General features: G+C 42.4%; 1 long non-coding RNA gene across 1 annotated transcript in view; it reads right to left on the reverse strand.

The window, feature by feature from the left end:
• Nucleotides 1-11,522: 11,522 nt before the first annotated feature.
• LOC102400186 overlaps nt 11,523-21,422 on the reverse strand; it is a 32,620-nt gene continuing 22,720 nt past the window's right edge. The window contains exon 3 of the long non-coding RNA XR_003103712.3: nt 11,523-11,734. This is a non-coding gene — a long non-coding RNA (uncharacterized LOC102400186). The remainder of the gene's footprint in view (nt 11,735-21,422) is intronic.

The raw sequence follows: 21,422 nt of genomic DNA on the forward strand, positions 1-21,422 counted from the left end.
ATAGTACTGTACTATAATAGGTCTATCATACTTTTCACACAAATAATGCAAACATAAAAAGAAAGACAAAAAGCAAAGAAAACCTGTTTGATCTTACAGTCAGTACCTTGAAAAGTGCAGCACGATGGTACAGCAGCTGGCATACAGGCGCTGGCGTGCATGTTTTCATCTTTGAAAGTTTTGAACTTGAAGGTTTGTATGTAGGGGACTTACTGTATTTGGATAATATGTGAAATGCAAAAGTGAGTGTTGAAGTGTTTTTAGGGAATAAGTGGCCTGATCAACTAACACATTCAGGGAAGGGAATCTCTGCTGCTGTATGGAGACTGGATCAAAGGAAGTGGAAGGACAAGGGTAGACACAGAGAGAACAGTGGGAAGGCTCCCAGGTGGTCCAGAAAAAATGATGACATCTTGACCCTGGATAGGGTCGCTGAAGAGTTGAAAAGTGGGAGATTCGAGTATTTTGGAAGTCAACTTGATAAGAAGAATTCATGAAAAACTTAGCTTGAAGGTTAGGGAGAAGGAGAATGTCTCTCATACTTCTGGCTTAAGAAACTTGCTGGATGCAGCTCTTGTCACTGAGAGAGGAGGTCAAAGGGGAGGTTTGGGGGTTCGATGAAGCTTTCAGTTTGGATCAGGTTGAGTATGAGAAAGTGTGATATGTCTAAGTGCAGATGTTAAGTAGCAGTTGAATATACAAATCTGGCAATTGCTTGTATATCTCATTTCTCCCATGGATTCTGAGAACCAATGAGCTTCTCTATTGCTTTAGTAATTTTTACTAAGCTACATCTAATAGGCATCTGTGAGGCAATACTTGGTGGCTCAGATGGTAAAGAATCTGCCTGCAATGCAGGAGATCCCGGTTCAATCCCTGGGTTGGGAAGACCCTCTAGAGAAGGGAATGGCTACCCATTCCAATATTCTTGGGCTTCCCTGGTGGCTCAGATGGTAAAGAATCTGTCCATGGAGTCCCAAAGAGTTGGACTCAACTGAGTGACTAACGCTTTCTCTTTTCACTTTCATGAGGTAATACAAGGCAATTTCCAAATATTATCTTATTTTGGACTGATAGGCAGTGAAATGTTCTTCTCTAATTTCAGTTGAGCAAATTGGGACCCAGAGACATTAAACATCTGAGATAATGCACACATTTTGGAAGTAAGTAAAGTCTGCTAATAACGGATAAAACAAAGATTCAAACCTGGGTCTTGTTCTAGACTGAATCGATAGCTTCTTATGCCATTTCTGCTGTGAACTTCCTTCCCTTCCTTCCTTCTTTCCTTCTTCCTTCCTTATTTCCCTCCCTTTTATCTGAAGGAGATCAGCCCTGGGATTTCTTTGCAAGGAATGATGCTAAAGCTGAAACTCCAGTACTTTGGCCACCTCATGTGAAGAGTTGACTCATTGGAAAAGACTCTGATGCTGGGAGGGATTGGGGGCAGGAGGAGAAGGGGACGACAGAGGATAAGATGGCTGGATGGCATCACTGACTCGATGGACATGAGTCTGAGTGAACTCCGGGAGTTGGTGATGGACAGGGAGGCCTGGCGTGCTGCGATTCATGGGGTCGCAAAGAGTCGGACACGACTGAGCGACTGATCTGATCTGATCTATCTATCATCCATATATCTCTATCATTATCATTGTTATCATCTATCGTCTCTCTTTATATAATTTAGCTTTCTGGGTTTTTTAAAGTCTATCTATCTATCTATCCATCCATTTCCCCAGGAATAAATATATCTCTTCCAAACTGAAGGCACTTAAAAGGTCATTAATTTGTATGGGTAAGGATATTGAGACCCACAGGAGAGAAACCTCTAGACCAGCAGCACTGGTTAATATTCCACTTCTGCTCATAGCATCCCCGCCTCCCACTTATCCAATACTTTTCATCACTGTGGCTCCTTAGGGAATGGCTCTGCTAGAAGGTGAGCCCCAAGAACACTGCTAGGCCTCACTAGGTAGAGTTTGCATCTATTTCCAGCATTTCCTTCCCATGGTGCTTGACAGTACGGGGCTCCCCCTTGAAGTCCTGCAAGTGAAAGTATCAGCAGGTGGCCTCTTTCAAGGAATCTACAGTCAGTCCGCTAACACACAGCTGGTCTCCCCTGCTGCTGGGCAGGACAGAGAATGGGTTTATAACCGGGACAAAATAGTGATCAAAGGGAAACTTAGAGTAAGGGTTCCAGAAATCTCTCCTGTGGTTGATTTATAAGTGGAGAAAGCGGAAGCTGCCAGCCTCAAGTCCGCATGCAGATTTGGCAATCTGCCAGGAGTTAACTCTTTGGGAGCCGCTGGACCGCAGAGCTTCAGAACAGGAGAGGAGCATCAGAAGAGAGGTAGAGAAGGATGCTCTTCTCATCAGCCCTGCCCATTCCTGACTCATCTCTGCTTTGAATTCTCTCCAAAACTCAATGGCATGGAATGAAGAATTAAAAAAAAAAAGGAAAAAGGATAAATCCACTGTTCATTTTTATACCGACTACATTTAATCCAGGAGTCAAATAGATACTAAGGAGCTCAATGGTTATGTCTCTTGGCTGATTACTACAGTACATATTTATCAAGTGCCTGCCAAGTACGAGGCATCACCAGGACACTAGGGAATCAACTGTGAAAAAGACCATTTTCTCTGTGCTGTAGCTCTGGGCTCCATGGTTCGCCCTATTTACACTCCCAGTCTCCTTCACATCATACCCCAGACTCGTCTCCTGGTCAAAGGTCTTGGCATGTGCTCTGGCCTTTGTTGAGACAGTCCTACTGTGCTCTGATCTGCCAGTGAAACATCTGTTTACCCTTCTCATCTTATCTCCAGTAATGACTGCCCAGGCTTCTTATCAGGGGCGAAGCCTGATGTTATGGAAAACACTTAAAGACCTCCCCTTAGAAACTTGACTTCAAATTAAGGCTGCCATATTCCACCGAGTAGACTAGATTTGCAGGGATAAAAGATATAACTACCCCCACTCAAAGAGATGACAATCAACTGGAATGGAGGTAATTGAAATTGAAACTGGCACTGTATCACAATAGGTGCAGTGATGATGTGCAGTGATGGAGGCGAGCCTGCATATTGGGAGAACACAAAGGAGAGATCACTAGTCCAGACTAGACTTACTGGGGAGGTCAAATGAGGCTTCCTGGAGGAGGGGTCATCCAAGTGAGTGGTACAGAATGAGTAGAATTTAGCAAGCAAAAATGATGGGAAAAGAGCAGGTGCAAATACAAGGAGTCTTGAGAGATTGCAGCCTGTTCAAGCAACTGCTGTTAGTCCAGCCTGAGTGGGGAGTAGGACATGCATTAAGAAAAGTTCTGAGAACCAGGAAAGGAGAAGATGATACTGGTGCTGGTGGAGTGTAGATCCTAGAAGTTCTTGCTTGGAGTTTGGGTTGATCCTAAAGGCTTGTGACAACATCTCTCTTTCTTCTTCCCTTCCTTTTATATTTTAAATGGGAAGATAATTGCTTTACAATGATAAATGCTTTACAATACAATAAATGCTTTACAATACAATATATACAAGATGCAAGATAAAAGCTTTACAATACAATATACCCCTTCCCTCTTGAGCCTCTCTCAGCTGTAATGAAGTGGATGAAGCTAGAGCCTGTTATATAGAGTGAAGTTAGAAAGAAAAAAAAAGTATTGTATATTAACTCATATATATAGAGCCTAGAAAAATAGTACTGGTGAACCTATTTACAGAGAAGAAATGCAGACTCAGACAGAAAACAGTCTGATGAACACAGTGGGAGAAGGGCAGGCTGGGATGAGTTGAGGGAGTACCACTGACATACATTCGCTATCGTGTGTAAAATAGGTACCTGGCGGGAAGCTGCTGTGTAGCCTGGCGCTCTGTGACATCCTCCCTTCCTTTTGATGAGTAAATGTATCAGGTTTTGCCATAAGATGCTATGGAAAAATCCAAGCTAACTTTTTGGCCACCCCAACATTAACAAACCAATGCCCCGACATCTCAGGGTGCCAGGACTTGATTTAAGATTCATAGTTCTTTTTCTCATGTCTTCACAAAACCACGAAACCACAGAGGTGAGCACCACTGTGAGCTCCTGTCCCCTACCTGCCCAGCCCTGGGAGAAGCTGCAACCCGCAGACATGCAGCCGTCCCGGCTATAAACGCGACACCCACCCGCAGCCTGGCCCCTGTTACTAGTGCAGCTCTGAGCACGCCGAGCAAATGCCCTCCTCTTAGGAGCTGCATGAGAAACGGCCCAGAAAAATCATATGAAGACCTAAAAGATGCAATTGAAGTTTCCTGCGGCTGTGGAGATGGCAGTTACGTGGTAATTACTGATGTTGGGCAAGGACAATGCAGCAGGGGACCCTGTAATTGGAGGTCCCAGGTTGTGGGCAGTAGAGAAAGGTGAACTCCTGGCAGAAGGCCTGTGTGCACTGCTAGACTGGTTGGGTGTCACTGGTGCATGGCACCCATTCTAGGGGCCATTCGTTTCAGAGGTAGAAGGGGCTAAAGAGAGTGGTGAGTCCAGAGAGTTTTGTCTTGTGACTATGTTCAGCATATTCAGAGCTGTCTAATGTCTGACCCGGAAAAATAAGGAACCCACCTTTGAGGATCAGTGGAACCATTAAGAAAAATCCTGTGGCCACTCTCTCAACTATCAACAGAGTCTGGAAGAGATGCTGCCAGAGATGAGTCTGGCACTAAATATGTGAATACAGGAAAATCACTCATCTCTCTCAGCCTCGTTTTTCTCATCTGTCAAACGGGAGGAATCATCTTTGTTGACAGGGTCGACAAGAAGTTTAAATGACAAAATAGGCATAGAAATCTCCAATTAAAGACTAAATTGAATGCTATGAAGACAAAAAAACTGCTGCTAATTCTGAGCAGGCAGACGTTAATGTGATGGGGAGTCACCAGAGATTCTGGTGGAGAAGGTGGGTTAGACACAGTGAACATAGAGGAGTTTTGCTGATTTTTAAGTTTTTATCACACCATTGAAACAGTAATGCATGCTCATTGTGAAACATTTGTGGCAGAACTATAAAAAAGAAAATTGAACTAATTTCCAGTCTTATCACTCAGAACCAATGCTTGTTAGTATTTCTGGGAAAACTTTTTCACATATACCTTAGTTTGGTGAAATAGAAGAGGAAGAAGATTCTGATCACTTAATATTATTTGAATACAGAGGCTTAGCTTGAGCTAGGAGAACGTTTGGGTCAGGGGTGGAAGAAAATGAAGCAGAAGATAAAGTTAGAGACAATCAGATGAATCTGTATGCAAAGGCACCAACAGTTTTCCCTTTCTACATTTTTTTAAAAGAAAAGCCATAAAACCCTAAGGTTCTGTCTCCTCTTCCTGCTCTTTCACCTCCTGATCTTTATCAGTTCTCTCAAACAAATTGACATGATTTGTTATGGGAAAGGCAGACTCCCTTTGGTCAAGGGAACAGAGAGTTTGAGGACACTTTGGTCCTCAGTGGAATTGTTGTGCCTGAGTGAATAGTCCTCTCCTGCAAAATAAATTGGGAGTCTGTGCTGGGTTAAGGTATGGGTCACCCACTGGGTTATTAATGATTGGAACACTTTGCAACCTTCAGGCTCTGAACCCTGCTGCACACATGAGCATCTTCTGAGTGAATTTTCTGGCTCCTGGCTTTCTGGAAGTGGGGCATTCTCCTCCCACCTTCTGCATCTTTTATAATACATTTAGATATATTTCAAAAGGTGAGATGAGATGGTGGAGCAGGAGAGAAAGGGGTGTGTGTGTGTGTGTGTGTGTGTGCACGCACGCGTGTGCTTGTGATAGAGAGAAAGAAACCCAGAAAGAAAGTCAAAGATGTGGCATAAAGAATGGATGGAGAAAAATGCAGAGAAGAGGGAGAGAAAGATGATGGGAGACAGTAAAGGATGCTTGAGTGACAGAGTGAGTGCAGGGGAGTCAGAGACAGTCTAGTTAATGATTAATACAGGATCTAAATGAAATATTCATGAAAAGAAATTGGAGCTATAGACAAATCCAAATGCCACTTCCCCAATCCCCACCTCCCCATTTCTACTCAAAACTGAATTCCTTGGAGATTCATGCCCTCTATTGTCATTACATGGGAACAATTGATGGATGTAACCTTGAGAGCAAAAGCTTGTTCCTTTGATGGTATTTGGCTCCATTAAAAACATGTTGACTAATTAGCTCTGAGCTTCTGCAAGAGTGAAGCACTTTGGGGAATGTTCCTGGCACCTTGGCTTCTCCCTTCCTCTGAGCTCTATCTGTGGTCAGAGGCTCCATGTTCCCTGACTCAGGATCTTCCTTTCCTGCAAGTGACAATGAAAACATCCTTTGACATGCCTACAGGGCCCAGTGGTGGTTAAGTAACAGAAACTCAATACATCCAGGTGTACAGCCATTCGCCCTCTGACCCCTAGTGGCTCAGATGGTAAAGAATTTGCCTGCAATGCAGGAGACCTGGGTTCAATCCCTGGGTCTGGAAGATCCCCTAGACAAGGAAATGGCTACTCACTCCAGAATTCTTGCCTGAAGAAGCCCATAGACAGCCTGGTGGGCTATAGTCTATGGGATCGCAAAGAGTCAGATGCAACTGAGAAACTAACTCTCTGTGTCTCAAATCGGCAGGTGATGAAGCTCATGTCACCCCTAGGTCTTGTCCCCTCGGGAGTAATGCTGAAGTTAGTGATTGGGAATTAGGGTCCTCTATGCCTGCCCCTGCCCCTGTAGTGTTGGGGAGGCTCACCCTTGGGGAAGTTGTACAGACGCTCTACTTTTCACACTCCCCCATATGCCTGTGCCAACCCCCCGAAAAATGTTTTGTTTTTATATTGAAGTTATGTATGGGCTAAATTGTTGCTTTCGCATGGTTTTTAAAGTACCGTGTTGCCTCAGTTCCGGAGGAGCTGGGAGGTTAATCTTCTTACCATAAGAATAATGGGAGCTGTCAATTTCCCATTAGAATGATGTCTTAAATGGTCTCCTTACCTTCTGACTTTCCTTGCATAGTCTTGGAATCTCAGTTACTTCATTTAAAATGAAGATGATAATATTTATTTTCTTAGGGTCATCTGAGGACCAAAGGAGGGCTTTTGAAAGTGTTAAATCTATTCAGATGTTAAATATTGTTGTGACAGTGTGCGTTCAATCTTGCCTTAGTCTGGAAGCTCAGGGAAGATAAGGAGACACCTCCATCTTTTCACTGTTGCATACCCAGCGCCTGTGCAAAATACCAGGCACATGGTAGTAACTCAGTTAATGTTTTCTGAACAAATGACAGACCACAGATCTTCAGATGTTAATCTTTACTGCCTTATACCTATTTTCATCCCCTTAAAAAAAATCAGACTTTGTAGCTGCTGACATCCTTACTTCAGTCCCCTCAACCCGCCACTCCCAGTCCCTACCCTGGGCTCTAGGGGAGAGTTAATGAATAATTCAGCATTTCAGATGATCTCTTGGACCAGACAACACTGGACCACAGGACTTGCAAGAGGCAAATACAAAGAGACTGGACCACTGTAGGCAGAATTAACACAGGTGACACAGCTATGCTGCCTTCAGGAATACAGGGTTTCTGTTTAACTCTATGGAATGGGTAAGAGGTAATTCCAAAGCAACACAAAGGTCTGAAAAGGGCACTGTCTCTACAGAGATATGCAGGTGTGACAGGCCAAGGATGGCTGGACGTAGATATCCAGAGGTTTCTAGGTACAACCTCAGATGATTCAACCACAGTTGGTCCCATCCTACAAACAGGATCTGTGTACAGTTTTCATATTATTGTATTTATTTCACTGAACCGGGACGTGTATTTCTGTTTCGAAGGCCAACATAGGCCTGACTTTCTATAGGGGTTTAGCAGAGTTGGTTGATTAAATGGCAGGTGCTCTCCTACCACCTTCCCCTGCATTGTCTTTCTTCTCTAACCCTTAATACTATCTAACTTGCTGCCCATTTTCATTATTTATCTTTATTCTTCCATGTTTCCTTCCAGATCTGTAAGCTCCACAAGAGCAGAAATATTTTTATTTTTGTTTTTCTTCTGCTCTACACTTGGCATTATTAAGCATGCACTAATTATTATTTGTTTATTTAGCTAAACAGTGAATTTCCTATGTAAGTGGTGCTTATTCCTTCATGTTAAAAGAAAACCAAACAAATATATGTAACTGCATCTTCTTGTGTGATAGAAATGCCTTAGAATATATTAGCCAATCCCCTAAGTTTCTCTACAGAGCTTGAATAATAATAGATTGGATTTTTAGTGCTATTTCTCTTAGTAATGAGTCCTGTATTGAATTTATTTAATTTTTGTTATCAGTTTTTTCTGTAGATGAAGAAGATGAAGCACAGAGAGGTGAGTGATCTGCCCAAACTCACACAGTAATTAACTTACAGGTCTAGCATTTGAACCCAAGCCATCTGGCCTCAGAATCTGAGGACTTAAGCTTTACACTAGACTGTTTGTGAACGAGTTTCATTATTTGCAAAGAGTCAGTGTCTCCTCTATGAAGGTGAAAATCTGTCATAGTGACTCCCTACCCTTGAGGTGGGAATGCTTCTTCTTCACTGTTAGCTATTACTAGGTGATGTTGGCAAGACTTTCCTGAGAAGTCCTACTGCCATGATGCTTCTGTTTTGCTAGATCCAAGAGGAAACCAGATCATGAAGACCTTGTTTCATGCCCAAGGGAATTCGTCTGAATCCCATTAGCAAGCTTCTGGAGAACTCTATACGCTATAGAAAAATCAATACCCCCTGAAGTGCAACCTCTTTACAGACTGAAACTGTTGAGAAAATGTTCTCCACAGGCTTCGAGGACAGAGGTGTCCAGGTGTTGGACAAGTGACCAAACCAAGCATTGATGTGTGTTGCTCAAGGCCCTTTATCTGTGACTGTGTTAACATGTGCTGGTTAGCATTAATTGTGTGTGTGTCAGTCACTTTGCTCTTCCATTTTCATTGCATTGTAAAGGTGATGGGTAAAAGCAAATCAGTGTGATACTTGGTCATAAGGCACAAAGCGCCGCGCCCCCTTCCCCAACCCCTTGCAGACCAGAACAGAATTTCCATCTTGGAGACAAGTCAGGTCCTCAGGATTCTCTAAATATGAGTTTGTTCTATACTAAAGCAATCATATGGGCTTCCCAGGTGGCTCAGTGGGTAGAGAATCTGCCTATAATGCAGGAGATCCAATCCCTAGGTCAGGAAGATCCCCTGGAGGAGGGCATGGCAACCCACTCCAGTATTCTTGCCTGGAGAATCCTGATGGACAGAGAAGTGTGGTGGACTACAGTCCACAGGGTCACAAGGAGTTGGACATAACTGAAGCAACTGAGCATGCATGAAAGCAATACTACGAACACTGAAGCCCTCGCTATTGACAAGAGCTAAAGGTAGTAACATGTATGGGCTTTGCGACAGCTTACAAGCTTTTGCCCTTGCGTCTGCGTCTGTGGTGGGAGGAGCCAAGGCCTACTATCTATATATATTGTGCAAATTTACTGTCATTGTCTTGACCTTTCAAAGTGCATTCTCCAGCCAATCAGGAAGGCACCAACCACATAAAATCTGGGTGAAACAGATACATGGCCACTCATTTCTTTCCTAACCAGGTTTTTTTTTTTTTTCCTCTTAAGAAATAACTATTGACAAGCGTGGGAAAAAATTCAGTGATCATCAATATTTTTATCAGGATCAAAGATCCATCCTATAGATAACATTTTAACACTTATTTCACATTGGGAACAGTATTAAGTGCTTTATTGGATTAACCCATTTAATTCTCAAAACATAAATGAAAAGCATGAGAATCAAGAATGTGGAAGGCTTTTAAGACAATTTTTTTTAATGAGTGTAAATTACAGTATAATGTACCCCAAAATCTGCCTTATTGACTATGATGTTTAGGTCTTCTATGGTCTAACTGTGTCATCACCTCTTTATCTCTTCCTAGGAGTGACATCTCAGCATCTTCTTTTTCTTTTTCTTTTTAATTCACTTATTTATTTTAATTGGAGGTGAATTACAATATTGTAGTGGTTTTTGCCATACATTGACATGAATCAGGCATGGGTGTACATGTGTCCGCCATCCTGAACTCCGTCCCACCTCCCTCCCCATCCCGTCCCTCAGGGTCACCCCAGTGCACCAGCCCTGAGCACCCTGTAAGACCAACTTTTTACTCATTCCATATCAGAGAAGCCAGCCCTGGGGAAACCTGTAAATATTCCTTGTGACTAAGAATCTCCTCCTGATTTCCACTTTCAAACCTCTGATTCATCAAACATTGCTTCCTCTACTGAAGCCACCCTCATTTCTCCTAAAATAGGATCTCCTCACCTCATTTATAACCCCAAACAACCTGGCTGTAATGTTCTCTGCACTGATCCTATTCTGCCAGGAACTGTCATTTCCTGAGGGTATGTAATATGCTGTGAGCAGGGGATTTGGAATCAAAAGACACCGGTTTGACTTTTCCAGACTCACTGGGTAAGTGGTGCCTGTGCGTGTGCTCAATCGTGTCCAACTCTTTGGGACCCCATGGACTTTACCCTGCCAGGCTCCTCTGTCTGTGGGATTTTTCTGGAAAGAATAGTGAAGTGGGTTTTCATTTCCTCTTCCAGGAGATCTTCCCGACCCAAGGATTGAACCTACATCTCCCGTGTCTCCTGCAAAGCAGGCAGATTTTTAACCTCTGAGCCGTGGGGGAAACCTAAATGATACCAGCAGCAGTGTTATCGCCCTCAGCCATCTTATGAGACCTAATCAGGAAACGTACAGATAGCATTTTGTTACTGGAAAGAAGGTTCACAAAGTTTGTTACTTTTGTGTAGAAACAAGTGGTGAGTTGAGATCACCACTTTATGACACTTTGAACATTGCCTGGAAATTGGCAGTCTGGTCTGATATTTTAAAATTAAGTTTTAGTGAGTATAGTTGCTTTACAATGTTGTGTTAATTTCTACTGTACAGCAAAATGAATCAGCTATATGTAGACATATATCCCCCCTTTTTTTTTTGGATTTCCTATTCATTTAGGTCAGCACTGAACACTGAGTAGAATTCCATAAACTATACAGTGGGTTCTCATTAGTTATCTATTTTATACATAGTATCATTAGTGTGTTCTATGGAAAAAAATCCCATGGACAGAGGAGCCTGGCAGGCTATAGTCCCATGAGCTCTCAAAGAGTCAAATATGACTGAGCCACTAGGCATGGGTGCATCAATAATGTCTATGTGTCAATCCCAATCTCCCAATTCATTCCACCCCACCTCCCAGTCTTGCCTGATTTGTATTGAAGGCATCTTTTCAGGAGATGACTAAATGTCTTCTTAGAAGCCAAATAGCTCTGTAGCATTCCAACAGCACCCTTCCCAAGACTCAGAAGTAGGCTAGTTAGACCCTTAGTTGGTGCTGGGTTTTTTGAGATCAGTGAGGTACCAGGAATCTTTTTGATGGCTGGGAGGAGATGACTGATGGGGATGCTTTTGTCAGCAAAGAAGAAACTACTCTTTTTTTAAAATATCTTTATTAATGTAATGAAATCCTTGATCATGAGGTCAAAAGGCTCAAAATGAGAGATTAGCATGGTATGCTCTATACAGAAGAGATGGACAATGCTTTACCAAGTTCAGTTCCCAGCCATGCAGACATGCTTGGTTGTTCCGTACTTCTGGAAGGAAGACTCCATTTGCAAGGTGACAGAACGATTTCCATGGCAACAGACTGTCTGGTGGCAGAACAGAAAAGAAAGCTTCACATGCCAGCTCCGTGTTTATGTGATGCTTATCACATAAGCTGCCTCCTGCAACCCTGAGAGGGCTTGATCTCTCAGCAGACAAGGATGCCAGTGCAGAAATTGTGCCATCCTATCAGTATTTTCATATCTCAAAACTGAGTGTGCTATTTTTGTCTTGTAAAGTTTTGGTTGTCTGAGTGGAGCTGTCAGGGTCCTTGTAAACAGATCTTCTGGGACCTGCAGGGGTGAACAAGAGGGAGGCAGTGAGGGCTTGGGTCTTCTGGGAACACGGCATCATCACCTACCTGCCCCCTTGCTGCAGAATAAAGGGAAGAAGGAAGTGCAGTCAGAGGACCTGGGTGGACCCTTGACTCTGGGTGGCTGGCCAGGTTATGGGCCTGAGCAGACTGGCTGGGCTGGCCTGTGTGGCCGCTGCTCCCTGTCGCTATAAGCATTTTCCTGCTGTTGCTGACCCCTGCTCTCACCCTTGGGTCCTAATCTTTGATACTTCCAAGGCTTTCTCACTGTGATCTGTGCAGGCGAGACCTCAAATGAAAAGACTTTGCTCTCGGTGCCTTTCCTGACCTCAGGCTTCTCCACAAACCATGAAGCCCTATCGTGTTGCTTCTTAGGACTTAGCCCTTTCCGACTCATTCCTGTCTGTGCCAACCATAGGCCAAGTACATCAGGAGATGCCTGATCACACCTGCCTGGCTCAGAGACTGGATGCTGCACGATGTCTCCCAAAGGGCAGGGCTTTCTATCACTGTCAGTCAGCAAGAGGCCCACAGGAGGCAGGCACGTGAGCATTTTCAAAAGGGTGTTTGTTTTTGTTGCTTAGTTGCTAAGTCGTGTCCAACACTTTCATGACCCCATGGACAGTAGCCCACCAGACACCTCTGCCCACAGTATTTCCCAGGCATGAATACTGGAGTGGGTTGCCATTTCCTTATCCAGGGGATCTTCCTCACCCAGGGGTCTAACCTAGGTCTCTTGCACTGGCAGGTGGATTCTTTACCACTGAATTACCCGGGAAGCCCAAAACGGAGTTGGTCTCGATTAAAACGTCCTCAATTTGCTTGTGGTCATGGCTGCATGTTCTGTGAACACATTGAAAAACATTTTGGTTTCCCCCTTTTTTTTTTTCTCATTGGAGTTAGCAAAATTGAATTTTGCTCATTTTTTTATTGAATGAAGTATTCTTTAAATTTCGTATTTTTCAATATTCAGAAGTTTCACACACATAATTTCATAAAATCCTGTAATAATCCCCCTTTTCCCACCTCAATATCACCTCTCCCCACTTCCCTCTCCCCACTGGTGACCACTAACTTGTTCTCTATACCTGTGACTCTGCTTCTTGCTGGTAAAAAACGACTTTGCTGGACACTTTACATGGGTGGATTGTATGATACATAAATTACATCTCAATAGAACTCTTTAAAAATGAGTTAATAGGAGAATGACAATGACATAAAACTAGAGAGATCAACATCTTACAGGTATTTAGCTCAAAACTGAGTGGATTCAGAGAAAAATATTGTCTATATCATAGAACAGGTGGTATGTGGATATGGTCTGGATGTTTAGGGAAAACTGGTAGAATGGGAAAAGCCTGGTTGTTTCCTCCCCTTCTGCCCACTCCCACCATAATTTCTGAACTCTTTCTGGCTGGCTTATATGCCATTTCTAAGACTCCATACACTGTGACCTACCCTTAATAAATCAGTCATCACACACTGTGGTTACTGTTTTTCCCCTCCTAAAATCTTCTGCATCAAGCACTGATACTCGGCACTTTGCACCACATTTGGTAGGCAACTTGTGGGCTAAGAGTCAGGCTTTCTCAATCTTGACACTCTTGACACTTTAGATTGGACAGTTCGCCACTGCAGGAACCCTCCTGTGCATTGCAGTATGCGTGACAGCATCCCTGGTCTCTACTTACTAGCAAGATGCCAAGAGTACACACCTCAGCTGTGACAGTATGAACTATCTCCATGCTAAGTTGCTTCAGCCGTGTCCGACTCTTTGTGACTCTATGGACTGTAGCCCACTAGGCTGCTCGGCCCATCTCTAGACCCTAACAAATATTCCCGGTGTCAGGGGAAACCATTAGTACTATTATGAGTCAGTTCTTGTTGAATATTCAGTTGATATTTGTGGTCACTTTGGATGAGCCAAGTGCCATTCTAGGCAGTGGGGACACAGCCTGAATGAGGTGAACAAAGTTCCTACTGTCAAGAAGTTTATATTCAATAGAGGGAAACAGGCAGAAACTAACTGAGAAAATTAACAAACACTCTGATTCAGATGGTAGTAACCACTAAGGAGAAAATTAAACAAGGTGATGGGATTGAAAGTGGTGGATGGTCAAAGATAGCCTTTCTGGAGAGGTGACATGGGAGTGAGACCTGAGGGTCTAGAGGGGCCAGCCATAGGGAGGGAAGGGACTGGCATAGAGACCATTGGAAGGAGGAAGACTTGGGAAGTCTTGAGGGAAAGAATAAGCTTGGAGTGTTTGGGGACCAAGGAAGCTGGAGGGACCCAGACTAGTAAGAGAGGTGGGAAGTGGACCTGGGTCATGTTAGGCTTGCAGAGTTCAGGGCAAGATACTTGGATTTTGCTCCGAGTGAGATGAGAAGCCGTTGCTGTGTGTCAGCATGGAGTAATTTGTGTTTTTTGTTACTCACTCTCGCTGCTTCATGCAAACAGTTTACAGAGGTGCCCGGGGGGGAAACTAAGGTCCATGAGACAGCAGCTGCCATCCAGGAAAGCGTTCCTGAAGCCTGGACTAGGACGGTGGTGATGGAAGCGAGGGCAATGAAGATGAATGATCATAATTGAGGGAGGGTAACAATAGCGATGACAAGATGAATGAATGAATGAATGCTTTGAGAGGACACGTGAGCAAGGCAAAAAGAGAGATGGAGCTTCTCTCTGAAATGGGGAGTCCACAGAGCTTATGGAGAGGAGAAACATGACTGGCTAATCCAATTAGACTACACACTCATGAGATTTTCCAGCCCATGGTTCAAGTTGGGTTTCTATTTTAGAAAGACCATTGTTTTCTTCCTATAAAGGGGGTTAATAGACTGTAACACCAGCTTAATTATACCTGTTTCTTTGACCGCTTCTTTAGTTTAATATTTACTCAGCTTAGCATTTATCATTATCTAAGGGTAGGGTGAAGCCACTGGAAAAAAAACAATCCCTGAATGTAAGCTTTCAATAGTTTAAACCTTGCATTAAAAGCAGGCCAGTCTTTCATCACATATTTTGGGGACAGGAAATAAAGTCCCTGATTATTGCTTTGATTCAATTTTTTGTGAAATTCATAGAATTAGTAACAACAATGTGATAACTACAACTACTGTTATTGAGCACCCACTAAGTACCAGGTTCCTATGTTATTTTAGGTTTAACTCCCACTAAAACCCTATAGGTAGGTGTGCCTTTCCTCATCTAATATATGGAGGAAAAGTGGCTCCAGCCACTTCAAGTACCACATTCAAGATCACACAGATGGTGTGTTATTAATAGTTTCCTAGGCTGGCTGTGATCAATTACCATAAACTGGATGACTTAAGACAATATAAATTTATTTCATCATCACAGTTCTGGAGGCCAGAAGTCCAAAGTCAAGGAGTCAGGTGGGTCACTTGATCCTGAAGGCTCTAGGGAAGAATTAATCCTTGGCTCTTCCAGCTTCTGGATGCTGGCTTGTTGTTCAGTAGCTAAGTCATGTCCGACTCTTTGTGAACCCATGGACTGCAACACACCAGGCTTCCTTGTCCTTCACTATCTATCTCCTGAAGTTTGCTCAAACTCATGTCCATTGAGTCAGTGATGCAATCCAACCATCTCATCCTCTGTCACCCCCTTCTTCTCTTGCTCTCAATCTTTCTCAGGAATAGAGTCTTTTCCAATGAATTGGCTCTTAGTATCAGGTGGCCCAAGTATTGGAACTCGAGCTTCAGCTTCAGCATCAGTCCTTCCAGTGAATATTCAGGATTTATTTCCTTTAGGATTTAGTGGTTTGATTTCTTTGCTGTCCAGAGGACTTCCAAGAGTTTTCTCCAACATCACAGTTTGGAAGCACCAATTCTTCAGCATTCAGGCTTCTTTATGATCCAACTTTCTCATCCATACATGACTACTGGAAAAACCATAGCTTTGATTATATGGACCTTTGTCAGCAAAGTGATGTCTCTACTTTTTAATATGCTTTCAAGGTTTGTCATAGCTTATCTAGTGATTGCAAAACTCTGCCTTTCTCTTCTGTTTCTCCCATGTTTTCTCTGTGTGTCTCTTATGAGGACACTTGTCATTGGATAGAAGACCCATCCATATAGCACACAATGATCTCATCTTGATATTCTTAGTAAGCACATCTGCAAAGGCCCTTTTTCCAGATAGGTTCATATTCATGGATTTCAAAGGTTAGAATAGGAACATATCTTTTTTGGGGAGTGGTAAGCACCATTTGACCCCTTACAGCTGGTTACTTGTAAGTGTCAGGGCCTTTGCTTTACAGTATAGAGCCTTGTTCCTACTAAGTTTTCATCATAAAAAAGTAGATATGCCTTTATAGCCTCAAAAATTCTTATAGCCTGTTTTGAGTGACTCTGGACTAAGAGTCAAAGAATTTTTTTCATCTAAAATGAATTTAGTAGCATAACATGGCAACATAAAAGTTAGAATTATAGGTTTCACAAAGGCAGACGTCTTTTTAAAGAACATTATCTTGTGAAAAGATGCTGGTCCTGATAAGTCTAATTATAAAAGAGGGTAAATAATCTCAAAATATATCTTGGGAGTTTTCAATGCAATAAAAAAATAAGCTACAACAACTAAATGGCAACTGATATATAGATGGATAGATGATACAGATTTTTCTTTCTTTTTTTTTTTAAATTTTATTTTATTTTTAGACTTTAAATAACTGTATTAGTTTTGCCAAATATCAAAATGAATCCACCACAGGTATACACGTGTTCCCCATCCTGAACCCTCCTCCCTCCTCCCTCCCCATTCCATCCCTCTGGGTCGTCCCAGTGCACCAGCCCCAAGCATCCAGTATCGTGCATCGAACCTGGACTGGCAACTCATTTCATACATGATATTTTACATGTTTCAATGCCATTCTCCCAAATCTTCCCACCCTCTCCCTCTCCCACAGAGTCCATAAGACTGTTCTATACATCAGTGTCTCTTTTGCTGTCTCGTACACAGGGTTATTGTTACCATCTTTCTAAATTCCATATATATGAGTTAGTATACTGTATTGGTGTTTTTCTTTCTGGCTTACTTCACTCTGTATAATAGGCTCCAGTTTCATCCACCTCATTAGAACTGATTCAAATGTATTCTTTTCAATGGCTGAGTAATACTCCATTGTGTATATGTACCACAGCTCTCTTATCCATTCATCTGCTGATGGACATCTAGGTTGCTTCCATGTCCTGGCTATTATAAACAGTGCTGCGATGAACATTGGGGTACTCGTGTCTCTTTCCCTTCTGGTTTCCTCAGTGTGTGTGCCCAGCAGTGGGATTGCTGGATCATAAGGCAGGTCTATTTCCAGTTTTTTAAGGAATCTCCACACTGTTCTCCATAGTGGCTGTACTAGTTTGCATTCCCACCAACAGTGTAAGAGGGTTCCCTTTTCTCCACACCCTCTCCAGCATTTATTACTTGTAGACTTTTGGATCGCAGCCATTCTGACTGGTGTGAAATGGTACCTCATAGTGGTTTTGATTTGCATTTCTCTGATAATGAGTGATGTTGAGCATCTTTTCATGTGTTTGTTAGCCATCTGTATGTCTTCTTTGGAGAAATGTCTATTTAGTTCTTTGGCCCATTTTTTGATTGGGTCATTTATTTTTCTGGAGTTGAGATTTTTCCTTTCCTTTCCCCCCCATGTTAATTAAATGTTAGTTGTACCATTAGAGTTAGGCCAAGTTTTTCAGTTCAGTTCAGTTTAGTCACTCAGTCATGTCTGACTCTTTGTGATCCCATGAATCGCAGCACGCCAGGCCTCCCTCTCCATCACCAACTCCCAGAGTTCACTCAGACTCATGTCCATCGAGTCAGTGATGCCATCCAGCCATCTCATCCTCTGTCTCCCCCTTCTCCTCCTGGCCCCAATCCCTCCCAGCATCAGAGTCTTGTCCAATGAGTCGACTGTTTGCATGAGGTGGCCAAAGTACTGGAGTTTCAGCTTTAGCATCATTCCTCCCAAAGAAATCCCAGGGCTGATCTCCTTCAGAATGGACTGGTTGGATCTCCTTGAAGTCCAAGGGACTCTCAAGAGTCTTCTCCAACACCACAGTTCAAAAGCATCAATTCTTTGCTGCTCAGCTTTCTTCACAGTCCAACTCTCACATCCATACATGACCACTGGAAAAACCATAGCCTTGACTAGACAGACCTTTGTTGGCAAAGTAATGTCTCTGCTTTTCAATATGCTATCTAGGTTGGTCATAACTTTTCTTCCAAGGAGTAAGTGTCTTTTAATGTCATGGCTGCAATCACCATCTGCAGTGATTTTGGAGCCCCCAAAAATCAAGTCTGACACTGTTTCCCTATCTATTTCCCATGAAGTGATGGGACCAGATGCCATGATCTTCGTTTTCTGAATGTTGAGCTTTAAGCCAACTTTTTCACTCTCCACTTTCACTTTCACTCATGTTAAATCTTAAGTCTAATGAAAACCCACAGCAACTGGGTCTATGCATCACAGAGTGAAGCAGAGAGTAAATGAGTCACTTTCTAACATGACAGGGCATCTGAGCAAATCAAATGTTCTTGGTTGAGGAGAATTTCAGGCAGTTGACTGCACAGAGTTGGCTGGATCAATTTGTCTGTAGTCTGAATGGTAATCTTTAAGACAGTTGATTAGTTGGCCATTAGTTGCTTGCTCTGCAAGGCTTCTCTCTCTTTCTCAGGAATGGGAATGGCTCTGTCTTGGATGGGCCTGGAATCTCCAGGCAATGGAGACCATCCTCCTCCCCTCCACAGCAAGAATCTTGACATCCCCAGGTCCCAGCTGATGTTTAAATGAGAAAGGAAGGGAAGGCACTGAGCACAGTGAAGAGGAACCTGAGCTTTTGACTTCAGCAGCCTCCAAACTCAATGACCTTGATTGGATCCTGGTGGGAAAAAAAAAAACGCATGCACTGCACACAAACACGCACATCAGTACATATGTATGTAAGAGGATATCAGGACAGTGTAAAAGACATTTGGAAAAAATACGATACCTTAACCATACTGTTTGCTCAGTTCTGTAGACTGCTTTTAAAAATATAAAATTATAGACATCTTTTTAAAAATGTTGCTGTATGACCCTAAGACATTATTTAAATTGCTCTCTACAATTCTGCAGAAGAGTTCTGCTGCAATTTAACCTACCTCAGCATAAGAGGTTGGTTATGTGGATTGTTTGCTCTCCTCTGCTCTGTTTAGTAAGAGCAAAGAACATCTGGCTAGACCATCTTTGTGCCTGAAGCCTTAAAAATATATCTATCTATCTTTCGGGAATGAAGAAGCTGCTTGCAGTAAACAAAGGATGCTGTGGCCATCAAGTCATCAGCCACTGCAGCCACCCCCACTGTGCATGCTGAGGCAATTTGGGACAGAGAAGAGCAGGATACTGGCCGTAGATAGTGAACGTGCATATCAAAGGAATGATATCAGTAAGCCCAAACTCTTGCATTTTCCCAGCATAGATAAGCAGCAAATTCATTAACTAGAGATATCTGCTTTTCTTGAATTAACACGAATCTTCTGATGTTCCAACTACTGTTTTTCTTTTCTTTTTTCTTATTTGCAAAACCTCTTATATATCCTGGCTCTCCCCCTTACCTCTTTGGAGCAGACTCTCAGAGTTACCTGAGAAGCTGCCTTCTGGGCTTAAGTCCTCAGCAAGTCTACCAAATAAAACATAATTCTCATCTTTTAGGCTGTGTATTTTATTTCAGCGAATGCTATTTTCTATCCATCCATCTATTCATTAGCTATCTATTCACCCATCGATCCATTATCTATCTATTTATCCATCATCTATCCATCCATCCATCCATCTATTCATCTATCTCTCTAGCCATCATTTAACCATATATTCATTATCTATCCATCAATTTATCCATTGTTTATTTATTATCTATCTACCCATCTATCTGTCTACTTTCCTGTCTCTATATCTACCTGTTTATGTATCTATCATGTATCTATTTTTCTGGAGTAGATTTACAACTCAAAGGGAGAAAAACAACCTTTTAGGACCAATTGGATAGAGCTGAAGTCTCCATCCTTCTCTCTCTTTCTCCCTTCTTTTCCTCGTTTCTTCTTTCTCTCCCTATTTCCCTTCTTCTTTTCTTTATTCCCCACTTTACAAATTACTAAGACAATTATCTCTTCTCAGTAATCCTGGAACATTGGCTGTTAGGAGCTTCCAAGGGATGAATATAAAAATCATGAGAAGGAATGCATTTTTGTGCATCAATACCCATGGACTTATGCATATAATTGATGCAAAGAGTCTTAAAGTTGGAACTAGCTTTGTGCTATCTTTTCTGTAAAAATTGATGGGCTGACATAAGGCTGATGACATTCTGATTTGGCATTTAGAAAATACACAAATATATTAAACCACCCAAACCAACACCATATTCTGTCACCACAAATTCTTAAAAGACACTAACACCCTACCCCAAATGTCAATATATTTAACTTCATGAAAAATTAACTTCATTGAACTTATTTTTCTCCTTTTATTGCAGATGAGGGAGTGCTTGATCATGAACTAGCATTTAAAAGTCATTGGTTCTGCCTGCAATGCAGGAGACACAGGAGATGCAGGTTCAGTCCCAGGGTTGGGAAGATCCCCTGGAGGAGGGCATCACAACCCTCCGCCTGTATTGGACAATACTCCAGTATTCTTGCCTAGAGAATCCCCAAGGACAGAGAGCTATAGTCCGTGGGGTCACAGAGTCAGACTTGACCTAATGACTGGACAACTGGATTCAAAGAACTGCTTTGAGCCCTGCCTACTCCTTTTAGTTTTCCCCCACCCTCTCAGCTCTCATCTTTAATCCTTCTAATAAATTACTTTTTTGGCTTAGATTACGCAGTCTGTCTCTGTTGCTTGTCATTGGGTGGCAGAGCCTGGAGATTAGAAACCTAGGCTCTTAAACCTCTGTTCTTATCCCAATTCTGCTATTTACAACTATGTGACATTGGAAAAATTGCCTAATCTCATTAAGGATGTTTTCTTACCTATGAAATAGGGCTAATAGGAGTGTTGAAAAAGTGAGCCGCTTCATATAATTCTCTTAGTAGAGTGCTTTTTAAATTAAGTCCTTAATAAATATTAGCTGCTCTGATGTGCCTTAGCAAGCTAAAGAGAAACATGTTTGCCCCCATCTCAATCCAGGACCAGACAGTTTGAGCAATATTAAATATAGAGAGATATCTGAAAAGAAAATCACAAGAATGAAATTTTACAGAGTCAGAACTAAGGATAAACTGAAGACATACAAAGCAGTAGAATATGGAGGATTTGGGGGCTAGAAATTTTGCAGATTTCAGAGCATTAAGAACTCACAAAATCATATGATCCAGTGTCTTGATTTTCAGGTATTTAAAAGTTTCGATTCCCACTTTACAGCAGAGG

The sequence above is a fragment of the Bubalus bubalis genome, chromosome 15, assembly GCF_019923935.1.
Source record: "Bubalus bubalis isolate 160015118507 breed Murrah chromosome 15, NDDB_SH_1, whole genome shotgun sequence".
NCBI classification, from domain to species: domain Eukaryota; kingdom Metazoa; phylum Chordata; class Mammalia; order Artiodactyla; family Bovidae; genus Bubalus; species Bubalus bubalis.